Source organism: Ornithorhynchus anatinus, chromosome 21 (assembly GCF_004115215.2).
Source record: "Ornithorhynchus anatinus isolate Pmale09 chromosome 21, mOrnAna1.pri.v4, whole genome shotgun sequence".
NCBI lineage: Eukaryota > Metazoa > Chordata > Mammalia > Monotremata > Ornithorhynchidae > Ornithorhynchus > Ornithorhynchus anatinus.
This window is the reverse complement of record NC_041748.1, coordinates 14733567-14755854: the sequence shown is the minus strand read 5'-3', so window position 1 is coordinate 14755854 and position 22288 is coordinate 14733567. Positions and strand designations below refer to the sequence as shown.

At 46.9% G+C, this 22288-nt stretch overlaps 1 long non-coding RNA gene across 2 annotated transcripts; it reads left to right on the top strand.

Annotated features, from left to right (window-relative positions):
• Positions 1-804: 804 nt before the first annotated feature.
• LOC114806087 lies at positions 805-21866 on the top strand. Of its 2 annotated transcripts, none has more exons than XR_003754196.1 (3): positions 805-922; positions 20482-20588; positions 20993-21866. It is a non-coding gene; the product is annotated as an uncharacterized LOC114806087 (long non-coding RNA). The 2 variants fall into 2 exon arrangements; XR_003754197.2 differs by lacking the exon at positions 805-922 and adding an exon at positions 1916-2268.
• Positions 21867-22288: the final 422 nt, after the last annotated feature.

Genomic DNA, 22288 nt, shown 5'->3' with positions numbered 1-22288 from the left:
AAATAGAGTAATAAATAATATATATTAGAGAAGCAGCGTGGCTCAGTGGAAAGAGCCCGGGCTTGGGAGTCACAGAGGTCATCAGTTCGAATCCCAGCTCTGCCACTTGTCCGCTGTGTGACTGTGAGCAAGTCACTTCACTTCTCGGTGCCTCGGTTACCTCATCTGTAAAATGGGGATTAACTGTGAGCCTCACGTGGGACGACCTGATGACCCTGTATCTACCCCAGCGCTTAGAACAGTGCTCTGCACATAGTAGGCGCTTAACAAATACCAATATTATTATTAATGGGGATTGAGACTGTGAGCTCCATGTGGGACAAGGACTGTGTCCAACCCAGTTTCCTTATATCTACCCCAACGCTTAGTACGGTGCTTGGCATATTTTAAGTGCTAAAGAAATACCACGATTATCATTTATTATTAACATTATTATTAACTACAGCCCTCTGTGCTCACAACTACTGCATTTCTGTACAAAAAGTGTGTAGTTTACAGATAGGCACATAAATGCAGGGAAAATAGCGAATGTCCAAAGGTCACAAAATGCAGGGGTGTAGATGATGCACAAGGGGGAATGGGGAAAGAGGGGTTAATCAGAGAAGGCCTCTTGGCAGAATTGCCACCTTAATAATGCTGTGAAAAGGGGGGAGAGTGGCGGTCTGGCCTATGTGGAGCGGGGAGGGAGTTCCAGACAAGGGGGAGACCTGGGGAAAGGGGTCGGAGGCAACCTAGGCGAAACGGAGACCCGGGGAGTAAATTGGAGCAAAATGCCACCAGGTGGCGATAGAGAAGCGCGGCTGCCCAGAATCACCATCTGGGGAGAAGCAGCGCCGCCTGGTGGCTACAGCTCGGGCCTGCGCGTCAGAAGAACCTGGATCCTTAATCCAGCCCCTGCCACGTCTTTGCTGGGTGACCTCAGGTAAGTCACTTCATTTCTCTGAGCCTTTGTTACCTCATCTCTGAAATGGGGATTAAGACTTGTGAGTCCCATGTGGGACGTGGACTGTGTCCGACCTGTTGAGCTTCTCTTTATCCCAGCGCTTAGAGAGGCGCAGCTTCTGGTGTTTACAGACAAGCTTACTGCAGTACTATACTTTTCTGCCACCAGGAGGCGATAGAGAAGCGCAGCCGCCCAGTAGAACGATGGTAGCCACCAGGGGGCGAGAGAGAGGTACAGCTCCACTATTCATTCATTCAATTGTATGTACTGAGCGATTACTGTGTTCAGAGCACTGTATTAAACTCTTGGAAAGTACAATAAAGCCATAGAGAGAGACAATCCCTGCCCACAACGGATTTACAGTCTTGGGGGTGGGGGCGCTTAGTACAGTGCTCTGCACATAGTAAGCGCCCAATAAATACTATTGAATGAATGAAAAAAGAGAAGAGGTAGATCACTCCCTCCCTCTCTATATAGCCCAGACCATCACTCGCTAACCAACTAAATTGTCAGTTTCTTAAATTGCTACAGATTTTGACTGTCAGCTCCTTGTGGGCATGGAATATGCCCATCATCACAGTTTCGTATTCCCCCAGCACATTCTGCAGTGCTCTGCACACAGTAAAGCTCGAGAACTACCAGTAAGTTTTCACATCATTCTCTCCTCTAATGGATAGAGAAGGGGCCTGAGAGTCTGAAGTAAACTAGTTTAGTTTACATAGTTTCCAGATAGGTTATGTCTTCTAATCCCAACTCTGCCACTTGTCTGCTTTGTGGCCTAGGGCAAGTCACTTCACTTCTCTGTGCCTCAGTTACCTCATCTGCAAAATAGGGATTGAGACTGTGAGCGCCACGTGGGACAGGGACTGTGTCCAACCTAATTTGCTTGTATCCATCCCAGCCCTTAGTACAGTGCTTGGCACATAGTAAATGCTTAACAAGTACCACAATTGTCATTATTATTAGATATGTACATAAATGCTGCAGGGCAAATAGCGGATGTCTAAAGGTCACCGATCGAAAGGTGTAGGCGATGCAGAGTGGCAAAAGAAGCCAACAAAATATGTGGAGAGGAAGGGAGATCCAGGCCGGGGGAAGACCGTGGAAAAGGAATCGGAGGCGACAGAGTTGAAATGGAGGCCCAGAGAGGAAGCCGGCGCAGTAAGACTGAACTGCCACCAGGTGGCGATAGAGAAACGCGGCCGCCCAGAATCACCATTTGGGAGCGAAGCAGCGCCGCCTGGTGGCTACAGCCCGGGCCTGCGCGTCTGAAGAAGCTGCATCCTTAATCCAGCCCCTTCCACGTCTTTGCTGGGTGACCTTAGGTAAGTCACTTCGTTAACCTTAGTTACCTCATCTCTAAAATGGACATTAAGACTTGTGAGTCCCATGTGGGGCGTGGACTGTGTCTAACATGAGGAGCTTCTCTCAATCCCAGCGCTTAGTACAGTGCCTGGCACGTTGCAGGTGCTTCGTAGCCACCATAAAAAGAAAGATCAGTGCCATCGGGAGTGATAAAGAGGCGCAGCTTCACCGAACAATGCCTAGTGTCACCATGGGGCAGTAGTGAGGAATAGCCACCCCAAACAAGCCTGCTGCAGTACCATAATATTTTGCCACCAGGCGGCGGTAGAGAGGCGCAGCTTTACAGAACACGGATATTGCAGCACCACATGTCTGCCACCAGGCGGAGACAGAGAGGCGCAGCTTCCCAGAATAACTCTCTCTCAGGCCGTTCATTCATTCATTCATTCAGTTGTATTTATTAAGTGCTTACTGTGTGCAGAGCACTGTGCTAAGCGCTTGGGAAGGTACACTACCACAACAGTGACATTCCCTGTCCCCAACGAGCTTACAGTCTAAAAGGGGGGGAGACAGACATCAATATAAATAAAATTACATATATTTATTAAATATTTATTTATTATTTAGTATTTATCTCTATTATTGAGATAAATAAATAGTATTTATTGAGATATGTATTGAGTACCTACTGGGTGCAGAGCACTGTATTAAGTGCTTGGAAGACTATAATACAACAGAGTTGGTAGACAAGCTCCCTGCCCACAAGGAATTTACAGTCTAGACATTACTCCCCAGACAGACATTAAAATATAAAAATGATTTATAATAGCTAATTTATAGATATATATATAATCGCTGAGTCAAGAAGAAATGCAGGTAGAAGTTTGGGTTGGGAGGAATGAATACAGAAGGTAGAAGAATTTTGGGTGGAGAGAGCAGATAGGTAAAGTGGAGTCACATGATGGAAAGCATTGAAGCCAATTGTGAGGAGATTTTTTAATTTTGGGGTATGAGGCAACATAGATGATTATAAACCACTATCAAATGCATCAGAATTTTTTTTTAAAAAAAGGATTTCCCTTCTTCCTGTCGAGGATGTCAAAGTCTGACGGCCCAAGATTCTCCTGGCACACCCCTTCTTTGTGACCCTGAACGGTCAGAGTGCTCCCTGATAGCCTGGGCTGACCATCTCATCTGGTTCTCGCCACTCATCTATGGGCCTCGGCTTGGTGAGTGCCGGGATGATTTTCCTGGATGATCTGGCTAGGGAAGGCAGCCAGGCTCTCTCCCAGTGTTCCATATCTGTAGAAGATAGAAGTCCACAGGTTAAGTCTCATCCTTCCTAGATTTTTTTTAGTGGTCTTCATTAAACGTTTCCTATGTGCCAAACATTGTTCCAAGTTCTGGGGTAGGTACAGATTAATTCAATCGCAAACAGTCTCTGTCCTGCATGGGGCTCACAGATTAAGTAGGACGGAGACAGGTATTTCATCCCCATTTTACCATTAATGAAACTGAGGCATAGAAAAGTGAAGTGACTTGCCCAAGGTCAAACAGCAAGTAATCGGCAGAGCCGATATTAGAACATGGTTCCTCTCACTCCCAGGTCCATGCTCTTCCCACTAGGCCAAGCTGCTTCCCAGATGTGAGTTAAGTGCACACAGCAGGACGGTTGGTCGTAAAACAAATCCTGGTCTCCACTGGCTGAGCCCATGAACTTCTAGGATACATCTGCCTCCACCTTCCAAAACAGCAGTGAGGTCTAGTAGATAGAGCATGGGCCTGGGAGTCATAAGGACCTGGGTTCTAATCCTGGCTCCGCACCCTGTTTTGCTGCATGACCTTCGGCAGATCACTTCACCTCTCTGTGCCTTAGTTATGTTACTTCACTTCTCTGTGACTCAGCTACCTCATCTGTAAATGGGGATTAAGACTGAGCCCCACGTGGGACAACCTGATATCTACCGCAGAGCTTAGAACAGTATGTGGCACATAATAAGAGCTAAACAAATACCATCGTCATCGTTATTATTATTATTAATATAAAAAATGAGTGACGGAGCAATTCTTGTGACTCTTTTCTTCCTATTCTTTTAAAAAAATCTAGATAAAATATTTTGGACACTTTCAATGTGTGATCTTACTGCCCAATCTACCGTATCGTAAATTGTTTTCTCTAACTTCTTCAGTGGCCATGCGAACTGTGTTGTGTCCTTCCTCTTTGGGTTTTTATTTGTTTGTTTATCATCCTCATTTGAGAAAGGGGCTGGAAAACCTTTCTTGTCTTTTAAGTAATTACTGTCCTGGAAGGGCTAAGCCCTGACATTGAACTTTTTGCTCATTTATATTGCCCTTTCTCCTCTACTTCAGTCTTGTGAGAAGCAGTGTGGCTTAGCGGATAGAACCTGGGCCTGGGGGTCAGAAGGACCTGTGTTCTAATCCCCTTTCCAGCACCTGTCAGCAGTGTGACCTTGGACAAGTCATTGCACTTCTCTGGCCTCAGTTACCTCATCTGCAAAATGGGGCTAAGAGTGGGAGACCCATGTGAGATAGGAACTGTGTTCAACCTGATGAACTTTTAGCCCCTCCAGCACTTAGAACGGTGCTGGCACACAGTAAGTGCTGAACAAGTAATAATAATAATAATAAAGGTGGTATTTGTTAAGTGCTTACTATGTGCAAAGCACTGTTCTAAGCACTGGGAGGATACAAAGTGATCAGGTTGTCCCACCTGGGGCTTACAGTCTTCATCCCTATTTTCAGATGAGGTCACTGAGGCCCAGAGAAGTTAAGTGACTTGCCCAAAGTTACACAGCTGACAAGTGGTGGAGCCAAGATTGGAACTCATGACCTCTCACTCCCAAGCCCGGGCTCTTTCCTCTGAGCCACGCTGCTTCTCAGTACTATTCTTATTATCATTATTTCTCTCCCTCCAAAAATACCTGAGAAGGACCGGGTTAGAGCCTTCAAAAGGGAGAGCTAACAACTTGCAAAATGTATTTAAGTTGTCTGTTTTCTTTTCATCCACCCCCTCCCAGTTTATTGCAGTGAATGAGACAGCTCCTAGCTGGGATGATAGCAGAGCCTGCTTTCCTTTCTGAGTTCACCATCTTTGCTCTGGATCCCTCCAAGCCAGCTGAGCCCCTGAGTGACCGCAGCGCGATGAGTTTTCCGTGCCTTTCGGCCATCTTTTCTTTAATGGGAGGGACCGTCCTCGTAGGACTCAAACTAGTACTGCTTGTTGCTCACCAATCTTCAGGCAGTTACTGCTAACCCTGCATGAAAACTCAGAGAGTTAAGAGCCCAGTGCTTGTGACCGGACCTCTGGATGGCATGGTCGTCTTTGAACACGAAACTTAACTCGTTCTTTGCACCATACTGTGAACGTGAAAAGCAACCTGGCAGAGGGGAGGGAGCCCGGGCCTGGGAGTCAGAAGGTTATGGGTTCTAATCCTGGATCTGCCACTTGTCTGCTGGGTGACCCCGGGCAAGTCACTTCACTTCTCAGGGCCTCAGTAACCTCATCTGTAAAAAGGGGATTGAGACGGTGAGCCCTGTGTGGTACATGGATTGTGTCCAGCCTGATTTGCTTGTATCTACCCTAGCTCCTAGTACAGTGCCTGCCTCATAGTAAGCTTTTAACAAATATAACAATAATGTAGCCTAAAATTAGTAGGCACTGCTGGATGTCTTTTTGCTTAGGGCAGGGGTAGCTAACAAACTCTTTTACTCAAAGGAATAGCCTGTAGTATAGGAAGAAAAACAGCATGGGCCTGGGAGACAGAGGACCTGGGTTCTAAACCTGGCTCTATCACTTGTCTGCTGGGTGCCCTCGGGCAAGTGGCTTCACTTCTCTGGGCCTCAGTTCCCTCATCTGTAAATGAGCCTCATGTGGGACATGGACTGCGCGAACCTGATGAGCTTATATCTATCTATTCCAGCACTTGGTACAGTACTTGACACATAGTAAGCAATTAACAAATGCCATTAAAAAAAAATGCTGTATTGTTGCCCATCAGTACTCTGCACAGTCTTGACTAAGTAGGTGAACCAGTGTTATAATGAATGGCTTCCAACAGCTTTATGGGTTTAATATGAAATATTTAAAGAGTGAAACTTTAAAAATTTCAAATTCTCATTTGATTGCATGCACACACATACAAATTACTTGCTTTTGCCATTTTACTAGGGAAAACAATTTCTATGAATTAAGAGTAGCAAAATTCTGAGTTCTGAGTGGGAGAGATAACATTGGCTTTGATAGAACATCTTCTTTGTCAAATACTGACCCTTTAAATTACTTCAACTTGTAGTTTAATATGATGGGGATCTTAGAACTCTTTGTAATATTCCACTCCAGGAGGGATTGGCTCATTTACTTGATAATTGCTGATGAAATCAGCAAATTTCTATTTTTGAATCATTTTTATTGAGTAAAGGCTCAGTCTAGAACCCCTGGGCTCAATGTCAACTGTCAAGTGCAGTGTGAACCAGATTTGTGAGATGAGATCGAAGAACCTGGCCTTTTTCAACCGTGAGATTTCTTACCTTTGAACTCATTGCTAAAGAAAAGCTCTACCTGGGTGGGTATTATATATTGACAGCACCTATAAAGGCTCACCTGGCAACGGGACAAGTGGCGAGGTTTTAGGTTAACTATTTGGTAAGCATTTATAATTATTTAAATTTAGATTTGAAATGAAACATTGGCAGGTAGTGATGTTTCCTGGGTTCTTCAATGACTTCCTGAACGTCTTTAGAAGCTGCTGTAACTACATTCCAGTGACAGTATCTTGCAAAACTATTTTCCCCTTTACAAGATCCATTTGTCCTTCCCTCCCTCCCAGCCATCCTCATGCTCCTCCTCTCTCTCCTCCATCCTTACCCTTGGCTTTAAAGCACTCAATCACCTTGCCCCCTCCTACCTCACCTCCCTGATTTTCGGCTGCCACTCAGCCTGCACCCTTCTCCCCTCTACTGCCAACCTACTCAGTGAACCTTGATTTCATCTATCTCACTGCTGACCTCTCGCCCACGTCCTGCCTCTGGTCAGGAACACCCTGCCTCCTCATATCTGAGAGACAATAACTCTCCTCTCCTTCTAAGGCTTCCTGAAGGCACATTTCCTCTAAGAGGCCTTCCCTGACTAACCCCTCCTTCTCTCCCACTCACTCTGTGTTGCCTTTGCACATGGATTTGCACCATTTATTCCCCCTTCTCTCAGGCCTACAGCACTTATGTCAATATGCATAATTTCTTTCTATTAACGTCTGTCTCCCTCTGTAGACTGTAAGCTTGTTCTGGGCAGGGAATGTGTTTACCAACTCCACTATATTGTCCTCTCCCAAGGGCTTAGTACATTGCCCTGCACCATAGTAAGCACTTAATCAGTGTGATTGATACCGAAGCCAAATGGCTTAATTGCTTAATTGATGTATGTACTCTTCTAAGCGCTTAGTACAGTGCTGTGCACACAGTAAATGATCAGTAAATACCGTGGATGATGATGATCTTGCACCACTTGGTAGAGGAGCTTTAAAACGTACATTATAACAATAACAATAATGTTGGTATTTGTTAAACGCTTACTATGTGCAGAGTACTGTTCTAAGTGCTAGGGGAGATACGGCGTCATCAGTTTATCCCACGTGAGGCTCACAGTCTTCATCCCCATTTTACAGATGAGGGAACTGAGGCACAGAGAAATGAAGTGACTTGCCCACAGTCACACTGCTGCCAAGTGGCAGAGCCGGGATTCAGACTCATGACCTCTGACTCCCAAGCCCGGGCTCTTCCCACTGAGCCGCGCTGCTTCTCATACATTATAAGAATTTAAATGATCTATTATTAAAAATCAGTACATGATGGGGAAAGCAGGCTCTCAGAATTCTATTTTGATTTCTTTTTTTCCTCGCAGATTAGATCAGGTATTGTTGAGACCTAGCCCCTACATCTCCACAGTGTCGACTAAGACCGTAAGCCCGTTGTAGGCAGGGAATGTGTTTGTTATATTGTTATTTGTACTTTCCCAAGTGCTTATTACAGTGCTTTGCACACAGTAAGTGCTCAATAAATACAATTGAATGAGTGAGATTCAAAACACGGGCACCGTGATGGGACAGAGAGAACCTGATGTGATGGATTCTCTAAAATGTATGGAAATTATGGTGTCTCTCTGTCTGCAGCCAACTGACATGCAGACCTTTGCCCGGAAGCTCTAACTCCAGGTTCCGTCACTGGAATCCCTGTTTCGAAGTCCAGTCAAAAAGTCGCTGTTCCGGGCACTTTCAAAAGAGTTTCTGGCTCGAGCCTCGTCTAGAGATTCTTTAAACCAGCTGGTCTTTGGACGTTCCATCCACTGTCTGACTTCGAGAGTGAGGCGGAGGATACCACAGGGAACGTGGACAACCTGACAGAAAGCCAGTGCTTTGGCATTTGAATAAGAGCAACCACTGCATAAATACCTACAGAAAGAAATATTCAGAGGTTGGAGCATGATTCTGCGCCTGCAGAGAACTGCTCGACGACAAATGAAATTGTGTCTCCTCTTGGAATGGTCTGCTATTCCCATCCAGTCAAAGCTCCCGTGGAAAAAATCGTAATTCGGAAATGATTTCCACTTTGGGTTGACCATTTTTGGAACCCAAAGGAACTTTAGGAAATTCATTTGTCCCCCAGGTTACTGGGGAAGTGTTGATAGCACCTCTATTGAGGTGGAGTAACTGATGCCTTTTGTTGTCTCAACACATATACATGATTGTATTTTATTATTATTATGGTATTTGTTAAGCGCTTTGTGTGTGTCAAAGCACTGTTCTAAGCACTGGGGAAGATCCAAATTAATCGGGTTCGATACAGTCCCTGTCCCACATGGGGTTCACAGCCTAAGGAAGAGGGAGAGCAAGTATTTAATGCCTGTTTTACAGATGAAGAAACCGAGTCATAGAGTGGTTAGGTGACTTGCCCAAGGTCACACGGCTGGCAATTGGCAGAACCGGGATTAGAACCTAGGTCCTCTTCCTTCAAGGCCCCTGCTCTTTCCACTAGGTAACACTGCTTCTCTACTACATAATATATTGACCCTATGCAATATTTTGACCAATAATCAATGAATGGTATTTATTTTATGCTTAATTTGTGCAAAGCACTGTACTAAGTGCTTGGGAGAGGACAATATAATAGAGTCAATAGACATGTTCCCTTCCCTTCTAGAGAAAAAAGCAGGATCCAGAATCCACTGCTTTTTATAGCTTTTATAGCTTTTTATAGCTGAGGGGCCAGAGTCTGTTTCCTGTTGTATCTCGCCTAGGGAGTAGAGGAAGATTTAGGGAGGAAATGATTGGAGCATCTACTGTGCCCTTCCAGCTTCTCAGTGGTCAAAATATCCTCAATTGCATGGGTTGGCAACTTTTTCTTTTTTAATGGTATTGGTTAAGAGCTCAGTATGTGCCAGTCTCCGTCCCAAGTGCTGGGGAAGGCACAAGTTAATCAGGTTGGACACAGTCCCTGTCCCACATGGGGCTCACAGTCTTAATCCCCATTTTACAAATGAGACAACTGAGGCCAGAGAAGTGAAGTGATTTGCCTAAGGTTACAAAGACATGTGGCAGAGGTGGGATTAGAACCCAGGTCCTCTGACTCCCAGTCTGAGCTCTTTCCACTAGGCCAAGCTACTTCTCACTTTTTTGTGCAGAAGAGCCAAATTGAATGAAGCTTTTGAGCCACTGATGTGCACACAACCATAATGATGATGATAATGCTGCTATTAAGCCCTTTTGGTTGGCTGAGTGTTGTGCTAAGTGCGGGGGTAGATTGGGACAAATGAATCAGTTCAGATACAGTCGCTGTCCCAGATAGGATGGAGGGAAAACTGACATGTTAATCTCCATTTTACAGATGAGGAAACAGGCCTAGTAACTTGCCCAAGTTGATACATACAGCAGGCAAATGGCAGATTCGATTCTAGAACAGAGGGTCTCCTTGACTCTTGTGTCATGCTCTTTCTACTAGGCCGTAAGCTAGTAGTACATATGGAGTGCTTTACTTCATTGTGGAACTATTCATTCAATAGTATTTATTGAGCACTTACTATGTGCAGAGCACTGTACTAAGTGCTTAGAATATACAAATCAGCAACAGATAATGACAATCCCTGCCCATTGATGAGTTTACAGTCTAATCGGGGGAGACAGACAAAAACAATAGCAATAAATAGAAGCAAGGTGATGTACATCTCATTAAAACAATAGCAATAAATAGAATCAAGGCGATTAACAAAATAAATAGGGTAATAAAAATATATACAAATGAGCGGACGAGCACAGTGCTGAGGAGAGGGGAAGGGAGGGGGGAGGAGCAGAGGGAAAGGGGGAAAAGGGGGCTTAGCTGAGGGGAGGTGAAGGGGGGTCAGAGAGGGAGCAGAGGGAGCAGAGGGAATAGGGGAAGCTCAGTCTGGGAAGGCCTCTTGGAGGAGGTGAGCTCTCAGTAGGGCTTTGAAGAGGGGAAGAGAATTAGTTTGGCAGAGGTGAGGAGGGGGGGCATTCCAGGACAGCGGGAGGACGTGGCCCAGGGGTCGACAGCGGGATAGGCGAGAACGGGGGACGGGGAGGAGGTGGGCGGCAGAGGAGTGGAGCGTGTTGGGTGGGCAGTAGAAAGAGAGAAGGGAGGAGGGGTAGGAGGGGCAAGGTGTTGGAGACCCTTGAAGCCTAGAGTGAGAAGTTTTTGTTTCGTGCGGAGGTTGATAGGCAACCACTGGAGGTTTTTAAGAAGGGGAGTGACATGCCCAGAGCGTTTCTGCAGGAAGATGAGCTGGGCAGCGGAATGAAGAATAGACTGGAGCGGGGAGAGACAGGAGGAAGGGAGATCAGAGAGAAGGCTGACATAATAATCCAGCCAGGATATTATGAGAGCCTGTAACAGTAAGATAGCCGTTTGGGTGGAGAGGAAAACATGGATCTTGGCGATATTATAAAGGTGAGACAGGCAGGTTTCGGTGACGGATCGGATGTGTGGGGTGAATGAGAGAGCCGAGTCAAAGATGACACTGAGGTTGTGGGCCTGAGAGACGGGAAGGATGGTTGTACCATCCACGGTGATAGGGAAGTCAGGAAGAGGACAAGGCTTGGGAGGGAAGATGAGGAGCTCAGTTTTGGTCATGTTGAGTTTTAGGTGGTGGGCAGACATCCAGGTAGAGACGTCTTGGAGGCAGGAGGAAATACAAGCCTGAAGAGAGGGGGAGAGGACAGGGGCAGAGATGTACATCTGTGTGTCATCTGCATAGAGATGATAGTTGAAGCCGTGAGAGCGGATGAGTTGTCCGAGGGAGTGAGTGTATATGGAGAACAGAAGAGGGCCAAGAACTGACCCTTGAGGAACCCCAACAGTTAGAGGATGGGAGGGGGAGGAGGAGCCTGCAAAGGGACCGAGAATGACCTGCCAGAGAGAGAAGAGGAGAACCAGGAGAGGATGGAGTCTGTGAAGCCAAGGTGAGATAAGGTGTGGAGGAGAAGGGGATGGTCAACAGTGTCAAAGGCAGGTAAAGAGTGGGAAGTATGTAGGTGCATGCCTCCTTACCTAGAAACAAATAACTTTACTTCTCTGCAGGAAAATAAATACATAGAGGTCCTAAGACTTACCCTTGTGCAGACATACACATACTTACACAGAAGTCCTGGCTCTGCCATTGTCTGATGTGAGACTCACTCCCTTCATTCGTCTCCCCTCCCGGCCCCTCAGCACTTATGTCCATATGTGTCATTTATTTATAGTAATGTCTGTTTCCCCATTTCTACACTGTAATCTCATTGTGGACAGGGAGTGTGTCTGTTTTTGGTTGTATTATACTCTCCCAAGTGCTTAGTACAGTGCTCTGCACACAGTAAGCGCTGGATAGATTAAACTGAAGGAATGAATGAAGTCACTTCATTTCTCCATGCCTCAGTGATTTCTTGTTTCTAAAGTGGGGCAAAGTCTGTAAGCCCATGTCTGATATCTATCCCAGTGCTTAGCAAATATCCTGTTAAAAAAGGGATACATTCATTTTTTCTTTTGTATGCACAAAGTATGTTCATACCCATAAACATACGGAGCATTTTTTTTAGTGCTATGCCAACAAAGATATACACTGAGGAAACACATGTACATTTATACACTTATTTCACTTTATTCAGATGCTTATATACACCATCTTATTTACACATCACGGTACTTATTTCTAGACATGTGCACACATACATTTTCTTTACAGACTAACCCGCAGGTTAGAACCGACAGCCTCCGAATTCAGAGACGGAAGCCTTACCTCTGCTCCACATCTACTGCCTTCGTCGCTTCTCCCTAAGAGAAAACCTGTGGTATTAAGGGGCGCTTTTTTCCCTGCTTTGAATTTATCCTCTGCTTGAAATTGTGTGAATGAGACCCTTCCCTTGTGAGGCCTGCTATAGCCTAGAGAGAAGGTAATGGTTTGGAGGCTTAGGTTCTTAACTCTGCTTCAGTCTTGGAATTGTAAAAAAGATTCTGATCTCCCAAGTAGGATTAGAACTCACGACACTGAGATGCTGAGGCAAAAGGTTTTAGCCCTACCCCATCGGTAACCTCCAAAATTTTGTTTTATTTTTACTTTACTTTTAATGAAGCTAATTAAGAACAGCTGAAATCAATTAAGACTGAGACAGTAAGGTTTATTAAGATTGATAGGCAGGCAGTCTCTTCTCTGCTCTTTGAGAGTTGCCAGTTAAGGTTGAAAGGACCCTAAATGGCAACCAGCTAGCCCTTTTAGGCCCTGGAGGGCAGGGATGGTAGCTACTAACTCTAGTGGACTCTTTCAGTTGCTTAATATGGTGCTTGATACAGAGTAAGTGTTCAGTAAGTATGGTTGATAGATTGACTTTTGATGGATTGAAGCCTGTCCCTTAATAATAATAATGATATATGTTAAGCACTAAGTATATGCCAGGCACTGCTGATGCTGTTTGCCAAAGGATAAACACTGCTTCCAGCTTAAAGGCCACCTCCGCTGTTGCTACTGCTTTGGTTTCCCTGGTAAAAGTCTGTAGCCCTTTTTTATGGTATTTGTTAAGCACTTACTGGCAGGCATTGTACTAAGTTCTGGGGTAGATACCATAATAATATTACTATTATTATTATTATTATTATTATCATTCTTAGTGTAAAGTCTAGAGGCTATCCCTTGATTCTACATTTTCTTCCTCACAATTTCCAGCTGTCAGCAGAGACATCTTTTAATGACATCTCCAAGTTATGAGCAGTTTTGTGGCATTGATTTACAATACAGGATTAGCTCTTTATTTTCCAAGGTAGATTCACACCGTGTTTTAATTTTCTATTTTCATCTTCGCCCTCTTTGGATTCCATGGTCTCTGTACCCTCCTAGAAGACACATTCAACCTAAATTGACCTGGTTTATTCAGAGGTAAATCTTCAACCACTTGGACAATAGGCAGTGAGCTATCACTGCTCAGAACTGAGAAACATCCTGGGTGCTTTTCATCTGAAGGGACGTGGAAGATGCTGTGATGAACTTGAGGTGGGTTTTGGCACGTTCAGTGAATAAAGGCTGAACACTGCTGTTTAGCCTGATAATAATAATAATTGTAGTATTTGTTAAGCGCTTACCAAGCACCATTCTAAGCACAGGGGTAGATACAAGGTAATGAGGCTGGACATAGAGTCAGTCCCACATGGAGCTCACAGTCTTAATCTTCGTTTTACAGATGATGTAACTGAGGCACAGAGAAGTGCAGTGAGCAGACAAGTGGCATCTTGGTCCATCGTCTGCATGCTAAAACTGGAAACCTGTTCTATGGTGAGTCCTGAGAGGCCTTGGGTGACATGTCTCAACCCCAACGCATTCTAGGAGGGGAGAACAGAGAACCCCACAGCAGACCTTCTATGTGGTCTCAGGTGCGTCACAGGCCCCTAGACAGGGTGGCCAGTAGAATGACCATTTGTCCAATCTGACCCCTAACCTAATTGGATTCACAGCCAAGCTGGCCAGTATGGTGCGGGTCAATACTGAACGCCTTCCTGTCTACCATTTTTATTTTCCATGCCCAGCATCCCTCCACTCATTTACTCTGATTACTGAGTTCCATGGCTCAGAAGTGGTGCCCGTGCTTCCGTTGACTGGAGAGGGGATTACAACTGGAGAAATGCACAAGATTCAGGTGGACTTCCAGGAAGCAGTGTGGCCTTGTGGAAACAGCCCAGGCCTGGGAGTCAAAAGACCTGAGTTCCAAACCAGTGTCTGCCAAATGCCCGCTGGGTGACCTTGGGCAAGCCGCTCCACTTTTCTGGGCCTTGGTACTCCTGTTCTCCCTACTTTTTAGACTGTGAGTTCCAAAGGAGATAGACAGGGACAGTGTCCAAACCAATTCACTTGTATCTACCCCAGCACTTAGAACGATGTTGACCACATAGTAAGTGCTTAACAAAAGCATTAAAAAAAAGTGTTCCGTGAGACATGTGACACCTCAGGCATCAGTGCTTAGTACAGTGCTTGGCACATAGGTTGTGCTTAACAAATATCCATGAGTGGCCACCCTAGTGGCCAACTTTAAAGCTGACCTGCCCTTCCTTCTTGTCTCCTCTGCCCCCCCACCCCTTCTCTGCCATTTTCCCCTGGCTCCTGGGTTAAGAGCCCCTCAGAGTTGGCCTCCTCTACGTAGTTCTTACACCAACAGTCCTCTCCCAGAAGCTGAACTGGACAAAAGCAGTGAGGAGAGAAGCACATAACCTAGTGGAAAAGGTCCAGGCCTGGAAGTCAGAGGACCTGGGTTCCAAGTCTGGCTCCACCGCCCACTGCTGTGTGACCCTGGGCAAGTTGCTTCACTTCTCTGGACCTGAGTCACAAGTTGCTTCACTTCTCTGGGCCTGTCACCTCATTTGTAAAATGGCAGATCAAGAGTGTGAGCCCTCTGTGAGACAGAGACCGTGCCCAACCCGACTGTCCTGTGTCCACCATGGTGCCCAGCACAGAGCCTGGTACATAGGAAGCATTTAACAAATTCCATTAAAAAGGGAACAAAAAACCAAAAGGAGAGGCAGAGTGGAGGGGATAGTGGGGCTTGGGGACTGGGGAGGCCTCAGGGAAGAGCTTGAGTTCATTCCTTGAGTCATTGATTGATTGATTCATTCTTATTTATTGAATATCACTCTGAATACAAAACAATGTACTAAGATTTGGGAAAGCGCTAGATGAGAATTAGACCTGATCTTCAAGGAGTATTTGAATGAGATGCAGGTGTTTATGTTTTTCCAGATCCTTTTAACACTGAGCAGCTGCAAATCCCCTTCTCCCTAATAGCCTCTGCCTCTTCTTTCCCTGATCTTTCAGCCCTACCTCTAGAAACCCAATCTTTCCACTAGGTGTCTTTCAATGGGGCAAGTGGCACTGCCCTTTAAAGAATCAGAGGCTTCTCAGCCTTTTCATACCCTACACAGAGCCCACGTTTCAGGTCGAATTCTGAGAAGCCGTGTGGCCTTGGTGGAAAGAGCTTGGGTCTGGAAGTCAAAGGACCTGAATTCCAATCCCAGCTCTGCCAAACACTTGTTGTGTGGCAAGCCACTCTACTTCTCTAAGCTTCAGTTTTTCTGTTCTCCCTCCTACTTAGACTGTGAGCCCCTTATGGGATAGAGCTTGGGTCTGACCTAATTCACTTGTATGTACCCCAGCACTTAGCAAGATGTCGAGCACATAGTAAGCACTTAACAAATAGCATTAAAAAAAGTGTTCTGTGAGACATGTGACACCCAGGCATCAGCTCTGAGTACAGAGCTTGGCACATAGTAAGCTTTTAACAAATATCATTATTATCCGTCCAAGATCTGCAAGAGCCATCAGTGGCCGTCCTACTGACCAGCCTTAAAGCTGACCTGTCCTTCCTACCTGTCTTTCCTCTGGCTCCCTGTCTTTTCCCTCCTCTCTCCCCAGGGTCCTGAATAAAGAGTCCCTCTATGTGTAGTGGGCTCCTCTACCTACTTCTTACTGCTTCTGAGAAGCAGCGTGGCTCACTGGAAAGAGCACGGGCTTTGGAGTCAGAGGTCATGGGTTCGAACCCTGGCTCTACCACTTGTCAGCTGTGTGACTTTGGGCAAGTCACTTAACTTCTCGGTGCCTCAGTTACCTCATCTGTAAAATGGGGATTAAGACTGTGAGCCCCACGTGGGACAACCTGATTCCCCTGTGTCCACCCCAGCGCTTAGAACAGTGCTCGGCACATAGTAAGCGCTTAACAAATACCAACATTATTATTATTATTATTATTCTTACACCAACAGTCCTTCCTTGGAAGCTGAATGGGACAGAAGCAGGGAGGAGAGAAGCAGCGTGGCCTAGTGGGAAGGGCCCAGGCCAGGGAGTCAGAGGACCTGGGTTCCAACTCTGACTCCACCACCCGTCTGCTGTGTGACTCTGGGCAAGTTGCTTCACTTCTCTGGACCTCAATCACCTCATTTGTTAAATGGGGAGATTTTAGATTGTGAGCCCACTGTTGAGCAGGGACTGTCTCTATCTTGCCGAATTGTAAGTTCCAAGCACTTAGTACAGTGCTCTGCACACAATAAGCACTCAATAAATACAATTGAATGAATGAATGAATGCAGAACAGGGACTGTGTCCAACCCGACTCTCTTGTATTCACCGCGGCGCCCGCACAGTGGCTGGCACATAGAAAGCACTTAACAGTTATCATTAAAAATGAAACAAAAAACAAAAGAAGAGAATGGAGGGGACAGTGGGGACTGGGGAGGCCTCAATGAAGAGCTTGTGTTGATTGATTGATTGATTAATTCATATTTATTGACTATCCTCCCTGGTGCAAAGCTCTGTACTAAGCTCTGGGAAAGACCTGGTTGAGAATTAGACCCCATCCTCATGGAGTAAGTGAATTAATTAATTCATTCTTATTTATTGACTATCCTTCTGGGTGCAAAGCACTGTATTAAACTCTGGGAAAGCTGTGGATGAGAATGAGACCCCATCCTCAAGGGTTAAATGAATGGGTTGCAGGTGTGTATAATTAAGGCTGTTTTCCCAGATCCTTTTAATGATAGGCAGGTGCAAATTCTCTTCTCCTTAATAGCCTTCTGCCTCCTCCTTCTCTGATCCTATAGCCTCACCCCCCAGAAACCCAGTCTCTCCATTAGGTGCCCTACAATGGAGCAAGTAGCAGTGCCCCTTTAAAGCCCCAGAGGCTTATGTGCCTTTCTTTTCCTTAAGTAGGGTCAGTGGGCTGTACTTGTCATAGGTTGTGGAGAGGAGATGTAGTGTGTTTGTCTGGGGTTTGGTGAGTAGTGCCTGAGCTGCTCCCTTTGGTTAGCTTATCTTTTGTTTAGCTGTGGTAGTTGACGACTTGGTAGTTGATGTATTGGATTAAGAGTCCCCCCAAAGTCGGCTTTCTTTGCCTACTTCCTATGCCAATGGCCCTGGTGGTGCTGAGGGGGTCCGGGCAAATGGTTTGGCTTTCATGGGTCAGGAGTGTCTTGTCTTGATGCTTTTGGGGGCTTGTATATGCCAAGCATTGTTCTAAGTGTTGGGGGTGATACAAGGTAATCAGGTTGGATACAATCCTTGTCCCTTGTGTCTCATTCTTAATCCCCATCTTTACAAATGAGGTAATGGGGGCACAGAGAGGTAAAGTGACTTGCCCAAGATCACACAGCAGGCAAGTGGCAGAGTTGGGATTAGAACCCATGACCTTCTGACTCCGAGAATGAGTCCTATATTAATGAGGTGTTGGTAGTGGAGTGGGCCGATGGTGGTAAGGAGAATGTATTTGATATCATTGACTTGTCCATACTGTTGATGTGATGATGGTATTTAAGCACTTACTGTGTGTTCCGAGTGCTTGAGTAGGTACAAGATAATCAGATTGGATTCTGATGTATGTGGTTAATGGTGCCTGTAGCCCAGTCTCTGATGTGGCTACAGTACTCATGCCCTAGAGGGGCAGGGAATGCCACAGACAGCAAAGGTTTTGGTTTTGCTGACTGGGAGTCAAGTCTGGGATCTAGGAAGGGACGTGTCTGATTTGGGACAAAAAAATCTCTAGAGAGGAGGAATTTGAGGGGTTGTGATGCTATGAAGTCTGTTTTTAGGGGGAATGATTGGTGCTCAGGGTTTTGGTTGGGGGGATGAAAGGATGGGGCGCATGGGGGTGCATGCTCACTGTCTGTGTGTCTTTATGTGTCTCTCTGTGTGTCTGTCAATGAGCCCTCTACCTGTGCTCTTGCCAGCCCCCAGTTAGCTAGTATTTCCCACTCAACCATAAAGTTGACAAAGCCAGCAATCTTATCCAACCTCAACAAGTGCTCATGCCTCTGGAATGTGCTAGAAGGTGAGGGACTGTTTCTGCAAGACTTGTGCCACCCCCCAACTCCCCAGTTATTTAAAAGGAGGTGCACTTCCAGCCCCCATCGACTGGAAACCTCCACCCTACCATCCTCGCTGGATTCAGAGTTGTGGATCAGTTCTGGAAGCGCGTCAGTATCGGAGAGTCAGATTGTAAGTCCTCTGGGGCAGGAATCAAGACCCGCCGATGGGAGAGGGGTGGCGCGGTGGTACTGTCACGTGCCCCTCGAGGGCAGGATTGCGCCAACCTCAGCTTGTCTGAGGACTCTTTTGGGGCTTCCCAATTCCTGTACCCCAAGATATGTTGCCTATTTCCCCCACCCGCCATGGGACTCGAGCCCCTCAAAAGCCCAACAATGAGTTGGGGTTCAGTAGCCACCCAGTGGAGTAGACTGTAAACCCGTTGTGGGCAGGGAATGTCTGTTGTGCTCTCCCAAGTGCTTATATAGTGCTCTGCGCTCAAATATGCCACACTGAGCCAGAACACCACAAACACAAGTGCCGCCGTAGTAGCAGAAGCTGAGTCACCGTTAGTATTCGCTGAGTACTTAGATGCAAGGCATCCTACCCCTTGAGGTGGAATCTAGTCTACAGAATATTTCCAAATGACTCCTCCGCCCACTCGTCATGGTTCCTATTTAAATGGGCATAACACTCATATTACCATCTGTCTTCCCCATTAGACTATAAGCTCATAATAGGGATTCTGACTGGTTATATCTTGTTCTGCGGTGCCGGATAAATGTGACTGACTAAAGTGGTTGTCCTTAGCAACTGAGCCCTCTCACCCCCGTCCGCTCTTAGTACGGTGCTCTGTTAAGTAGTGTCTGATAAAGACTCCTGCTATATTAATGCAACACTGCCACTCTTCATTCTGTGTACTGATTTACTTTTTGATCTACTTGTACCGCCGATTCAAGCTTATCATAGGTTCAACATGTTCAATTTGGTGTACTGATCTTGTCTATGCCTTTCTACCTGTGAGTAAATCAATTTTAATGTCTGTCATGTAGACTGGAAGCTTCTTGAGAGCAGAGGCCACGTGTGCTATGTAATTCTGAACTCTGAAGCATTTGCACCATGTTGTTCCAAAGTCGATGCTTCCCCTTCTAGACTGTGAGCCTGTTGTGGGTAGGTCATTTATGTTAAAGCGTTCTATTGTACTATGCCAGGGTTTTAGTTGAATGTTCTGCAAACGTAAGAGCTCAAATACTATTATGGGCTGTCTGACTGACTGACTTAGGTTGTAAGCTCCCAGTGGGCAGGGGCTGTATCTCCTAAACCTGACTTGCCAAAGAGGGTGCTTAAGGGAGTGTGGTCTCACTCAACTGGGGCCAAACTTGGGGGCACGTGCTCCAGTCTCCTACTGCTGGTGGAATGGAAGAGGAGCTGGGGTGAAGGACCAGATTGGTACTGGGTAAGTGTTCAGGGTCTTGGTTGCCTGAGAGAAAAGGCAGAAGCCCAGTTTGTTTTTGCCCCCTGGAGAAGTCTCCCAGACAGGCATGCTCACAGGTAAGACCCTGGGGAATTGAGGGGTGCGTGGCTGTGTTGGGGAGGGGGTCTCCACGGGCTGAGACTCTGGGGGAAACCCAGAGTGCGTGGGGTGTCCTGCTTTGGAGTGACAAAGCCATCCAGAGCCTCCCCTGCAGGGCGTGTGAATGGCAGCTGCTCTGTTGTATATGAGGAGTCTTCCCTCCTTTCTCGCTTTGTCTCCTCTTTTTCTCACTCTCTGACCTTGTGTGTGAATGAGCCTGCAGGGCACAATCCATCTGCAAATGGGCCTGGGCCTGGGCTGCAGCATCCTCTGCCACAAGCAGGGGGGCAGAGCCAGATTACCCTGAGACTTTACAAGGTTTATCCTTAGGACCAAGGAAGGAGCCTGAGCCCCAGGTGATTCATGGGAGACCCGGCCCCCTGGCCCATCCCTGCCTCTCTAAGGACATCTTGGTGTGGACAGGACTGGACAGAATGGTGAGTTCTATGCCTTAAACTTGGGGCTATCTGAGTTCTGTTTCGGGCAAGTGGGAGGAATTGAGGAAACAATGGTCTTTATTGAGCACTTGAGTTTAGACCACTTTGTGAAGTGCTTTAGAGAGTATAGTGGAAGGAACCTTATCCCCCGCTGCACATACACACACAATCCATTGCATCCATATAGTCCACAACCCAGAGCAGTGACCCAGTCGCTCTGGGCTCAGTAGTGACCCCTGACCAGGCTCCTACCCAACATAAAACTTCCTGCTCCCTGTCTGGAAGACTGGGCTCCCCATTGCCGACCCAACTGAGCCTTCCCCACCCCCAACTGTGACTGGCACTCATCGTGTGCGGGCAGGGGCACACCTCTTCAGCCAACCAACATTCACATCCATCCCCAGGAAGCCACAACGCAGCCCCGAACCGGACCTCCAGGGCCCACGGACAGTGGAGGAAGGACCAGCTACTCACCGGCTGCCATCGACACTGATAAATTGCGCCGGCCCTACTGAGAGGAAATTTGTTGACACGAGGCTGCTGTCCCCTGGCCACCCCCTTCCCGCCCCCTAGCCTGCAACTGTATCCCCTCCTTCCAGACAGTGCCATTTCTTTTGGGGGGTTAAGGGTCAAACACTGCATCATGGGTGCCAAATCAATCCCTTGCAACTCCAGGAGGGTATGGAGGTGTGTGCATGTGTGTGTGCCTCATGCGTGAGAGCGAGGGCCGGGACCAGAGCAGGGTCAGAGGGGCCACCCCTCTTGGGCTGGGTAAAGGGTTATGGAAACAGGGGTCTAGAGTTTGGGGCCGGTACTCCGTGGGCGGATCCGAGCGGGTGTGAAGTCGCACTGGGGCCCTTAATTCTATAGTCAGTGCGACATCCTCCTAGCCTGTTCTGCCCTGTGGGAGTTTCCTGCCTAACTCAGACTTCAAGAGTACAGACTCCCTTTCCCGTCCAGGGGGGTGCCCCTGGGGGAGCGGGGTTAGGGACAGGTTCAGTCAAGGATGTGCATGTGTCTGTCTGCATGTATGTATGTGTGACTACCCTGTGTCTTCCAATCCTCCTGGATGAGCAGAAAGAGGGGTGGAGAGAACTAACAGCAAATGCTAGAGTGGGAAGATGCAAAGTGGTTTCCCCCATCCTACCAACAGAAATGGCACGGTCTGGCCCCCTTCTCTCCCCTTCCTCTCCTTCTCTCATCTCTGTCCCCTTGGCAGCCTGGGATCTGTAAGCCCAAATGTCTCTGTTTGAAATAAAACGTATACATTCTTCATCATTCTTGAGCCATTGGCAATTGGCCCCGCTCCACAGAAGGGTTAAAATTAGGGGGAACCAGCTGTGTACTCAAAGCAGGTGGATGTCACCAGCTTCTAACTTGTAAAGTAACAACCTAGCACCCTCCCAACCTCCAGATCTCATTCCTTCTGGTTCACGCAGGCAGGGTAAGGGGTCTTGTGAGTTCAAGGAAGGGGTGTGATGACACACTCTTTTCTTCTTGCCTCTCCCCCATCCAGCCTCAGGGTCTCTAGAGGAATGGGGCTCCCCTGGGCTGGAGGGTTTCAGATTTCTCCCTGCCCCTATCGACAGTGGTGGCTTTGGGGGGATGGGGGAAGGGTCTATTGTCAGGAGTAGGGGAGGGTAACATTAGCAAGTCCATGCTGTTCCTCTTTGAGGAGCAGAGCCATGTGGACTTCAGTT